This window comes from Moschus berezovskii, chromosome 9, assembly GCF_049115385.1.
Source record: "Moschus berezovskii isolate FMDL1 chromosome 9, NW_MosBer_1.0, whole genome shotgun sequence".
Classification (NCBI taxonomy): domain Eukaryota; kingdom Metazoa; phylum Chordata; class Mammalia; order Artiodactyla; family Moschidae; genus Moschus; species Moschus berezovskii.
The window spans coordinates 79388442-79400219 of record NC_142468.1 but is presented as its reverse complement, the minus strand read 5'-3'; the positions used below and the strand labels follow the sequence as shown (position 1 = coordinate 79400219).

General features: G+C 43.2%; 1 pseudogene; it reads right to left on the bottom strand.

Moving 5' to 3' along the window:
• Positions 1-230: 230 nt before the first annotated feature.
• On the bottom strand, positions 231-2076 carry LOC129563426 (exocyst complex component 6B pseudogene; annotated as a pseudogene).
• Positions 2077-11778: the final 9702 nt, after the last annotated feature.

Genomic DNA, 11778 nt, shown 5'->3' with positions numbered 1-11778 from the left:
AGTTGCATTCTCATTTCTGAGTCTCTAGAAATGGATCAGGAAATTTCTACAGTATTTTCAAAGATATTTGAAGTTGATCTGGGATGGCAGAGGATAGCAAAGTCCGCTTCTGTAGCCATTATCCCCTGCCGCCTTGAACTTGAGGCACCTATATGCTCATTAGCTCTAACTTGGTGGGAAGGAGAAATCAGGAAGAGAAGAAAGAAGCCTCCTTGTGGGAGAATTGGGTGTCATTCTCCAAGATCTTGTCTCAAGTCGATGAAGGCCAGCTGCAGCGTGTCCTCCTGGAAGCCAGACACTGGGCCGGATCTAGCTAACTGTTCACATTCTCTGACATCCAAGTTGAACTGCTGTAATGCTTCCAAGATGAGCTGCCGTACTTCAGCTTCCAGTAAAACCTGCATCAAAGAAGTGGTGAAATGCTTGCAAGCTGACATACATGCAGTCTGGGCCACCTTTCCAGGAAGGTGTGTGAATATAGCAAAGGTGCTATGTAGAAAGGCAGTGAGGTCTACTAGGTAATCACTTGCTTTGCCGCCCAAATCTCCTGTCATCCAGTCACAGCCAGCCAGCTGTAGAAACTGGTCAATTTCCTGGTTTAAGTTGGTATAAATCTCTTCTTCAGCTGCATGTCTGGCAACCTTACAAGTCATGGTGCCATACAGCTTGGTAGGGTGAACTGTCCCTGGAATCACATTAGTGATATTGGTGATAAATTCTTCCAAGTACTTACAGGATTTCTCCAGGTGTGTTGTATTGATAATAATCTGGACAAGCTCAGTAAGTCCAATATTCTTCCTTTTAATGACATTCTGCAGAGAGTTGCTTAGAGTCCTAGTCAGCAACAGGTCTATAGATTTACGAATCATGTCATCAGCTTCATCTGAGCTCAGATGAAGATATGAAAACTTCAGACAGGCGTAGATAAATTCTTTAATTTGGTTGTATGCTTTTGGCACAAATTCAAAAAATGGAAACTTTTGGAAATGGTTGCTTTTCCAGCTCTGTATCTTGGAATGGGAATTGTCCTACCATCTTTTTATACATCTCAGGATTGCAGCTGTCGGAATCAAGTATGTTTCTGAAAATACCTGACCACTTCTCTAGCAAAGTTTAACTATATTGGTCTCTGATTTCTGGCAGCATGTCAAAAAACTGATTTACAGGAAAACCATATACCTGAAGTGTCAACAAAAAGCATAGTGAGGTTCTTCAAATTTAACACGAGGTTTGGATCAGAGAGAGCAGTAAGACGAGTATGGAGTGCTGCGATGGTTTTTCAAAGTGCCATTTCCCACAGTTCACCAATGTGGACTCTATTTACTAAGTCCTGCATTGTATGCAAAATGTGATCTTCACAAAAGAAAAAAAAAAGCCGACAATTTGATTAAAATATTTTCTGTAGCCATCTAAAGTTTCATGCATGTTAGACAGAGGCTGGAGCAACAAACAAGCCTGTTTTCGGTAGTAGTTCTCAAATGTTTCCCAGGCCCCCAGGACAGAATGTGTTAGACATTGATAAACGGAGAGAAATCAACCAAATCTTGGGTCCCAGGTACCTCTTCATCATCTTCCTCATCTTCAACATCCAGAATTCCTGAATCCTGTTCAGACTCGGGGCTAGTGCTTTCTATCTCTGTATAAAAAAATTGTATATGCTTCTTTCTTAGATTTTTCTATTCTGGGTTGTTGCAAGATGATGTCATCCAGGTTTCTTTTTTGTTGAGCTTGCTTCATGGCAGTCTCTCCAATTTTGTCTGAATGTTGTGAATACTCTCCAGAAAGTCTCTGAGAGCAAACATAGACACATCCTTAGTTTCTTCTCAAAGCTTGGGGATATTGTCTACCCTTACCTTGCAGAATCGATAGTGGCTTACTTGAGGCAGACATAGGTATGTTCTACCTATGTTCCAGAGTTTTCAGTTTAGGATAATGCCTTTTAGTTTTCATCTGGTCCCTCAGTTTGCTATACATCTCCAGGACGAGAACACACAAAATTAATTTATCAACAGTGGCAGAAATATTTCTCTGTTGCAGTTGACGCTGCTTCAGCTCTTCCATTGCTATTACCAGTTCCTTTCCTTCATGTTGTAGTTTTCTATTAGTATCCGTCACTTGATGTTTGAGTTCCTGGGCTTCTCCTCTCACTTTCAGCAGTTCTATTATAGAGTCCACAAAGCCCTAATAAATGAAAGTTGCACAATTTCTCAGTCATGACTGCAGATGTGAATTTCAAGCTTCTCCATGAATGGTCCATGTTCTTTACCATCATCGACAGAACTGAGTGTGGGCCGGATGCGGGTTATGTGGGTGCTCTGGATCTCTCTCTTTTGGCTTCACAGTGGTTTAACGTGAACAGAGATGAATATGACATTGTCTGACAGAAGAATGAACATTTTGCTGAATAAAAGCCCTGAGTCAGGATCTATGCCCTGCAAAAATGGGGCCTCAAGGCTCTCAGCACTTGTGCACAATGAAAGAAGGAATCTTTAAAGACAAAGAGTCAGTAACAGATACACATGAAAAAGGCAGCAACACCACCACCACTGGAAAGGTGGGAAAGGGCGCAGAGCGTCTCTCTAGGGGCTGCTCAGGCCCGGCAGCCAGAGAGCTGGTTTGTCTCAGGGAACTTCAACATTTAGATGGACTTAAACCCCATCCCACTCCAGTGTTCTTGCCTGGAGAATCCCAGGGATGGGGGAGCCTGGTGCGCTGCCGTCTATGGGGTCGCACAGAGTCGGACACGACTGAAGCGACTTAGCAGCAGCAGCAGCAAACCCCATGTTAAAATCCAGTCCTTAATCTCTCTGTTCAGGGTCTTGTCAGAATCAATAACCCTTTTCCCCAAGACCATATAAAGAACTCCAATCCTTCCATGATAGGAAGTCTAATAAGCAAAGTGCCCCCACTTTTGACCTGACACCAGAGTTAACCTGCTTCCCAATTTGGGACAGACATCAGGCCTCAGCAAACCAATGACCACCTCCCAGAGAGAAGCCCAGGAAAGCTGCCAGCCTCAAGAAGCTGCTCAGACTCTAAGATTTAGGAAATCTATACCCAGCTGCTAACCCTAGCTCAGCTTCTGGGGAGAATGCTGGGGTTCCATGGGAAACAAGTGCAGGCAGTTCAATAACCCTGTGACCAAGCTGGGGAGGGCAGCGACACCTCTTGCCCCTAAGCCCCATTCAGCAGCTCAAAGTGCTTAGGACAAGTCAGACTGTGTGGTTTGTTCATGTGGCAGCACTAAATAATATGGGGGGGAGGGAGGAGGGAGAATGGAAGGAAGAGAGTGGTGATGTCCTTCCCTATCACTGGGAGGTACCTAGAAAATGATCCACTCCCACCCTTTAGGGAGTTAATTTGGCAGTGGTGCGTTTCCCCCAGCCCTCAAGCCACCAAACCTGCAAAGCTAACCCGTAAAAGTAGCAAGGGCTTGGGGAGTGAGAGCTGCTGGCGCAGCCCATACTGACTCACCTGCTAATGAGCAAGAAACAGGCAGCCAGAGTGGGGAGCCACAAAGGAGGGGCTAGGCAACAGGATCTCCCCGACTTTCCTGTGGCTTTCTTCTGATTCTGTAGCAGCCATGATGATGAGTTCAAAAAACCCACATACCTTGCTCCATACAACAGACTGCTTAGACTCTAGAATTACTGCCATGAAAAGCAACAAGGGAGAAAGTATAGCAAAAGAATCTCTTGAGAAAACTGGGAAAAGGCCTAGAGAAAATGAGAGCTTCAGGGGTCTCTTCCACCTTCCCCAAAGGAAAAAGTTCATGCAGGTAGGAACGGCAGGGTCTTTCCCTGCTCAGCGTTTCTGGTTAAACCTAAGAGTAAGAAAATGCCCCTGGACTTGCAGCATCAGTGTGCATCCAAGTGCCCCACCAGCACAAGACCCCCCCCACCCCCCACACCCAGTTTAGCCTTCTGGTATGGGTAAGTGCCCATGAAATTGCCTTCCAGTCCAATACCCCCATCCACTCCCCAGTCCAAGCAGAGGGCATCTGCCTGTGGTTTCCCACTTCTCCTCAGAGAAAAGGATCCTAATAGAGTGCCCGCGGTATAGTCAGGTACCAAGGCACACAACACCAGACAGTCTATTAGGCCAGAGGATGGGCAGACAACTTCAGATCAGAGAGAGAGAGAGGCTTCGTGCAAAAACCAATGTCAGTTCAGCAGGAAAGTAGAGGGCAAGTGGTGAGAGGGGCTCCTACTGGCGTACTTTCCCGGGGACGTAGTTCCTGTCAGTTGCCTCCTCCTGCAGGACCATGCGTAGGCAACTTTCGTTCTGAGCCAGTCGCTCAGTCGTGTCCGCCTCTTTGCGACCCCATGAACTGTAGCCTACCAGGCTCCTCTGTCCATGGGATTTTCCAGGCAAGAGTATCGGAGCGGGTTGCCATTGCCTTCTCTGAGCCAGTGGGAGCCCAGCAGTTTTGTTAATAAACTATGCAGGCCCTGCCTCCTTTCTTCAATAAAGGACTCCTCGAAGATCCCTTCGTCTCCTCGGAAAGGAGCTGCCGCTTCAAGGCTTTCCCAGGGAGTGGCGGTACCACAATCTTACCATCTCGCTGCAGCTCATTTTTTAGCCACTCAAAGCCACTGTAGCGTCGTCGTGCACGGAGCTGCCTCAGTTTGAAGGAGTCCTTCAGTCCGTCCGCATGCGAGCCTCGCCGGCGGTGAGGCGCGCTCGGGCCCGCCGCCTGTGGACCTGCCGTGGCGGCCTCCGGGAGGTTGCTCACAGGCCGGGAAGCGTCGGCCAGGTCCTGCGGCTCCGAGCGAAGGCGCGCAGTGTCTGCACCGCTGTGTCCGCCGTCTGTGCGAAGGAGGGTCCGGCACCAGGAAGGGGCGGCGGACAGAGGCCAAGGCGGCAGCCTGCGCTGGACCCCCGCAGAGCCCGCTCGCGCCCCGCCGCCTCGCCCCGCCCGCGGGCTGGGAGCCCCGCGGCGCTCCCTGCTGCCCGGCCTGGCCGCCGCTCCCTCAGTGCCCTCGCCCCCAGGCTCGAGGCGCCCCAGCCGCCCGCCGCCGGCCCGACGGCGGTCCTGCGGTTCAATTATTGTCGCCTCATAGTAGGCTTTAATATCTAAACGGGTAGTCACCCTGCCGCTCTCCGTTTCAAGAACAGTTTCTTATACTATGCTAATTTAACATATTGTTATTAAAACCTGTGCATTTTACTTCAAAAATCCTTTTATTACTTTTATTACGACTGCCTTGCAGCATGGCTTAGTTTCCAGATTTGATACCTTGCCTGGAAAATCCCGTGGACGGAGGAGCCTGGTAGTCTGCAATCCATGGGGTCGCAAAGACTTGGACACGACTGAGCGACTAAACTTTAAACTTTCACTTAGAAGTATTGCTGGTTTACAATGGCTGCTGCTGCTGCTGCTAAGTCGCTTCAGTCGTGTCCGACTCTGTGTGACCCCATAGACGGCAGCCCGCCAGGCTCCCCCGTCCCTGGGATTCTCCAGGCAAGAACACTGGAGTGGGCTGCCATTTCCTCCTCCAATGCATGAAAGTGAAAAGTGAAAGGGAAGTCGCTCAGTCGTGTCTGACTCGTGGCGACCCCATGGACTGCGGCCTACCGGGCTCCCCCGTCCATGGGATTCTCCAGGCAAGAACCAGAGTGGGGTGCCAGTTAGTTTCTTGCATATATATAGACAATGTATATGTATTCAGATACATATATATATTCCTTTTCAGATTCTTTTCCATTGAGAGTTTCGGGTTAATAGGTACACACACACTGCTACTATATATAAAATAGATAAGCAACCAGGACTACTGTATAGCATGGGAAATTATATTTAATATCTTATAATAACCTATAAGATAGTATATTTAATATCTTAATATATAGTATATAATTATAAAATAAACATAATTACTATAATTACTAAGTAATTATACTATAATTATGTTATATAGTATATATAGTATAAATAGTATATATAGTATATTAGTATATATATTATACATATAGTATATAATTCTATATAATTATGTAAGAATTACATAATTACTATATAATTAATTAAAATTTTAAATTATATAATGAAATATAATTGAATTATAGTAAATATAATTATATATGACTATTATATAATTAATAATTGTTAATAATTGCATATAATTATATATAACAATTATCTTCTTATATTATATGTTGAGATATTAAATATACTATCTTATAGGTTATTACAATATATTAAATATAATTTCCCATGCTATACAGTAGGTTCTTGTTGCTTATCTATTTTATATATAGCAGTGTGTATCTATTAACCCCAAGCTCTCAATTTGTGCCTCCATTCCTCCTCCTTTGGCAACCATAACTTTGTTTTCTTTGTGCATCTGTTTCTATTTTGTAAATGTTTATTGTATCATTTTTTTAGATTCCACATACAAGTGACATCACATGATACTTGTCTTTCTCTAATTTATTTCACTTAGTATGATAAAAAGATATGGTATCTTGATGATAAAGATCTCTGACGTGTGTCTTCCTGTCTAGCACTATTTTATGCCAAAGAGTAACATGCATACCATTCTGGGAGCTTTTAACAAAAAATGTCAAGCTTTTGAATGCATTATGTGCCAAGGATTTAAAATGGGCCTTGTATAAGTGCACCAGTAATTTCTACTTTAGGACTTGGACAGACATCTTGATTCTCTGTGTTATGGTTATGTCTCTAAAATTAATAGTAAGGATTTTAAATTTAAATACATAGAAAGAACCTTAAAAATTCATATTCTAGTAATGTTCGAAAACAAAAATATAATTAGAGATATGTAGAAATATATGTATAAGAATGCTTAGTATAGTATTTTTCATAACAACAAAAATTGGAAATAATGTAAATGCATACCAGTGGAGGCTTGATTAAATTATGGTAATCCTTTATCTTAAAATACCATTCAGTGAGTCAAGATTTTTCTTTTCATAAATATTTATTACCATAAATATTCTAGTTACAATTTTAAATGTAAAAGCAAAAGTTTAATTAGTATGTTTCTGCTGCTGCTGCTGCTAAGTCACTTCAGTCGTGTCCGACTCTGTGTGACCCCATAGATGGAAGCCCACCAGGCTCCCCCGTCCCTGGGATTCTCCAGGCAAGAACACTGGAGTGGGTTGCCATTTCCTTCTCCAATGTGTGAAAGTGGAAAGTGAAAAGTGAAAGTGAAGTCGCTCAGTCGTGTCCGACCCTTAGCGACCCCACGGACTGCAGCCTACCAGGCTCCTCCATCCATGGGATTTTCTAGGCAATAGTACTGGAGTGGCTTGCCATTGCCTTCTCCTAATTTGTTTAAAAAGTTGAATGTGTATATATTATGTATTCTTTGAAAAAAGACAAAAAGTCAGTAAACCAGAATGTTAGCATTAGCCATCTACAGAGTTGGATTGTGCTTAATTTAATTTTTTCTTTGTGTTTTGTTGTATTTCCCCCTTTTCTATAAGAAGCAAGATTATTTTATAATAATTAATTCTTAATGAAATCCTTAACAATGAGCTTTCACAAGGTTGTGGTGAAGAGCAGGCATAGGAGGTATATCAGTACTTGAAAAATATTTTGTGAAATCAGAACAGCGTATAAGTGCTGAGTGATCCTCCACTTTATTTAAGTCATATTTGCCTTTCTGAAGGGCACTGCGAGTTTGCAAAGTCCTGGAATCATGGTTCCATTATTGAATAGCTGATATGTAAAAACATAGCTTCAAAAATGGTGGCTTCTAGGAAAAAACATGAAAGAAACACAGCAGTAAAATTAGATGTGCAAAATTAGAAAAAAAGAGTCATTGGATAATTTATTATTTGCTAGTTGCTTGACTGCACACTCATCGCACACGCTAGTGAAGTCACGCTCAAAATCCTCCAAGCCAGGCTTCAGCAGTATGTGCACCATGAACTCCCAGATGTTCAAGCAGGTTTTACAAAAGGCAGAGGCACCAGAGATCAAATTGCCAACATCCGCTGGATCATGGAAAAAGCAAGAGAGTTCCAGAAAAACATCTATTTCTGCTTCATTGACTGCGCCAAAGCCTTTGACTGTGTGGATCACAATAGACTGTGGAACATTCTGAAAGAGATGGGAATACCAGACCACCTGACCTGCCTCTTGAGAAACCTGTATGCAGGTCAGGAAGCAACAGTTAGAACTGTACATGGAACGACAGACTGGTTCGAAATAGGAAAAGGAGTACATCAAGGTTGTATATTGTCACCCTGTATCGGGGACCTGCCTTGATATGGACGCAGGGTATCCTCGGGATGAACGGCGTCAGCATCAGCGAGAGAGAGAGAGAGACAGGGGCTGATGATTCCTTGGTTTATGCAGGAAACCAGTAAAACCCCAGCACGGGGTTTCTCTGTTTACGTAGGCCACAGGCACCCTCTCGAATCACTGGAGGCACCCCACCAGGGCACCCCCTCGAGTGGGTCTTAGAAGCCCAGGCAGATAAGTAAACGCAGAGGGCCCAGCGCTCCAAGGATCTAAACCAGAAAAAGGAGAATAGAGTAAAGGATGGAAAAAGAGAAAGAACGACACGGGGGTACCAAGCTTCAGTGAGCAAGGCCCAAAACTTTATTTTCCAGTGCTGCTTTTATACCCTAAGTTGTGCACATAAAAAATAGAGAAAGGGAGGTATAGAGTCATGCCAAAATCACGCGGGGTCAGCAGTCTTGACCCTTATCAGGATCAGGGCTTATTTTTGTATGTCTCGTGATATACAAAAGTTTTAGGTGGTTTACATCATCTTCTGGCCAGGAGGCCTGCTAACAGTTTATGGCCCTCTCTCCTAACAAAGGTTAGTTAGCTAGAAAAAGTCTTATATTCTTTCAAGGTGATTTTCCTATAGTCAGGCGCTATTCTCCAAAGACACATGACAAAGTTACGTTCCTATAAGGCAAGGGTGTAGTGAGCTACAAGAAAGGAATTTATTAACTTAAGATCTGATGTGGTTAAATCAAAGGCTACTACTTGTTTTCTCTATATGTGATTAATATATTTCCAAGGATACAATAGAAAATATGGAAACTTTGCAGCAAGCATTGATTCAACAATGAAATCTTTTTTAGCATTATTCTAATGATTTTAACTTCTTCAACAGATTCCTGTATTTAGAATATTAGGCTTTCTGTCCTTGCATGGCTAGAAGGCTGTAAACAGTCACATTCGTAGTTGTAAGAGCCCGGACAAACTTGTCAGACAAGTTAGAAAGCTATCAGAGGGGCTTGGATTGGAACACTCCTATTAAGCCGAGGAGAACTTTTTAACTACAGCTCTGAATTAATATTTTCAGAGAAAGGTGGTTGGGGGGAAGCCCCCGTAAGTATTAGAGGACTTGGTAAGAGACGTAAGATAGTAAGGCAGTCAGATTCCGGTTTTCTTTGGGGTAGATGCTCGGGTAAGTCCAGGGGGTTCCTCGAGTCCTGATTAGCCTTTGCCCGTCAGGCCTCTTCCCCAATTGACCTTTGCCACGGGTAGGATTTCCCTCGCTGGCTCCCGGCAACCCTGCTTATTTAACTTATATACAGAGTACATCATGAGGAACGGTGGGCTGGAAGAAGCACAAACTGGAATTAAGATTGCCGGGAGAAATTTCAATAACCTCAAATATGCAGATGACACCACCCTTATGGCAGAAAGTGAAGAGGAACTCAAAAGCCTCTTGATGAAAGTGAAAGAGGAGAGTGAAAAGGTTGGCTTGAAGCTCAACATTCAGAAAACAAAGATCATGGCATCTGGTCCCATCACTTCATGGGAAATAGATGGGGAAACAGTGTCAGACTTTATTTTTTTGGGCTCCAAAATCACTGCAGATGCTGATTGCAGCCAGGAAATTAAAAGACACTTACTCCTTGGAAGGAAAGTTATGACCAACCTAGATAGCATATTACAAAGCAGAGACATTACTTTGCCAACCAAGGTCCATCTAGTCAAGGCTATGGTTTTTCCCGTGGTCATGTATGGATGTGAGAGTTGGACTGTGAAGAAAGCTGATCGCCGAAGAATTGATGCTTTTGAACTGTGGTGCTGGAGAAGACTCTTAAGAGTCCGTTGGACTGCAAGGAGATCCAACCAGTCCATTCTAAAGGAGATCAATCCTGGGTGTTCATTGGAAGGACTGATGCTAAAGCTGAAACTCCAGTACTTTGGCCACCTCATGCAAAGAGTTGACTCACTGGAAAAGAGTCTGATGCTGGGAGGGATTGGGGGCAGGAGGAGATGGGGACGACAGAGAATGAGATGGCTGGATGGCATCACCGACTCTATGGACATAAGTTTGAGTGAACTCTGGGAGTTGGTGATGGACAGGGAGCCTTGGCGTGCTATGATTCATGGGGTCGCAAAGAGTCAGACACGACTGAGCGACTGAACTGAACTGAACTGACTGCACACATCTTGTAAAATATAACAACAATGATAGAGAAATCAACCGTTGTTACAGTTTTACTGTCCCAGAAAACAGTCTTAACCATCTGTAAATTAGCAAAAAGAAAAAAGAGGCTAATTACATGATTGTGATATGGATCAAGAGCAGATGAGGATGCCAATGTGTCTGCTCTGTTTTTACTGCCGCCGCCGAGATACCTGCTTCCCATTGTGTGTTTATATGCTCTCAGGATGAATGTTGTCAACTATCTGTTGCTATTCCTGTGCTGTGTTTACTGCCCTCAGACACAAGGAAACAACGTGAAAACTTACTTGAACTCAATCTTAAGAAGTGAAGATTTTTCTTTTGTTAGGTTCTGCTTGAAATATTCATGGAAATGCATTTTCCTTTTATCCCCAAATTCTTTTATTGCTGAGTTTTTAAATGTTTTTTCCTGAATTTTATAAGAAATTAAATTTATAAGACACATGGATTTTTTTCTGGAGACTTCAACAACTAACTACTGTGGGCTGAAATTTTGTTGACACATGAGTGTAACTTTTAATCAATGAAAGAGCATCAGGGTTTAAAATGAAAGAAGATTTACAGTGGCAACCCTTTGTTTGTGGGGGTGGGGGGACAGATGGGGAGAATAAAATTTTTCCTTAAAAATGTGTGGTTTTTATTCACTGCTGACCCTTGACCTTCCAACATGAGATATTTATAATCAAATGTTTTTCTAGGAAATGGTGATTTTTCTCAGGTTGAGAAATAGGACTCAGAGTTCTCAAACTGTTGCAGTGTAGAATTATGTCTACCCTCACCTACAGCTTCGTTCAAAATCTGTTATTGAACACATACTATGTGCAAGAGCCTGAAGATGTAAAGATAAATAAGACATGGTTGATGCTCCCAAGAAGGATTAAGATGAGTGAAAGGCACAAACCAGGTAAGAACATTGTCGTGGTATAAAGTCCATTTACCTGGTATCGTGAAAGACGAAAGAGGAGCACTTGCACTCTGACCCTATACAGAGATTTCATCCAGTGGCTGGCATCCCAGTGGAATGGAGCAATTATGCTAACAATGATTGACAGCGAAGGCAGCGGGGATAACAGGGCCATTGTGCTCAGTACTTAACATATATTAATACACTACCTGTTTAGGCTTTGCCATAGTTCAGTGGAGTAGGTGGTACAGTAATTTCTTTTTACAAATGATGAAACAGGAGGCACAGCTAAGATGCAAACTGGGTCCATTTTATTTGGAGTCCAGACCCTTGAAAAGTTCATGCTTTGAAGTTCCACACACTAAATCTTCTTGCTGAATAACTACTGGTAAGTTACTTTACCTCATTAAGCTTTGGTTTCCTGCTTTGTAAAATGGTGATATTAGTAACACCCAAGAATGC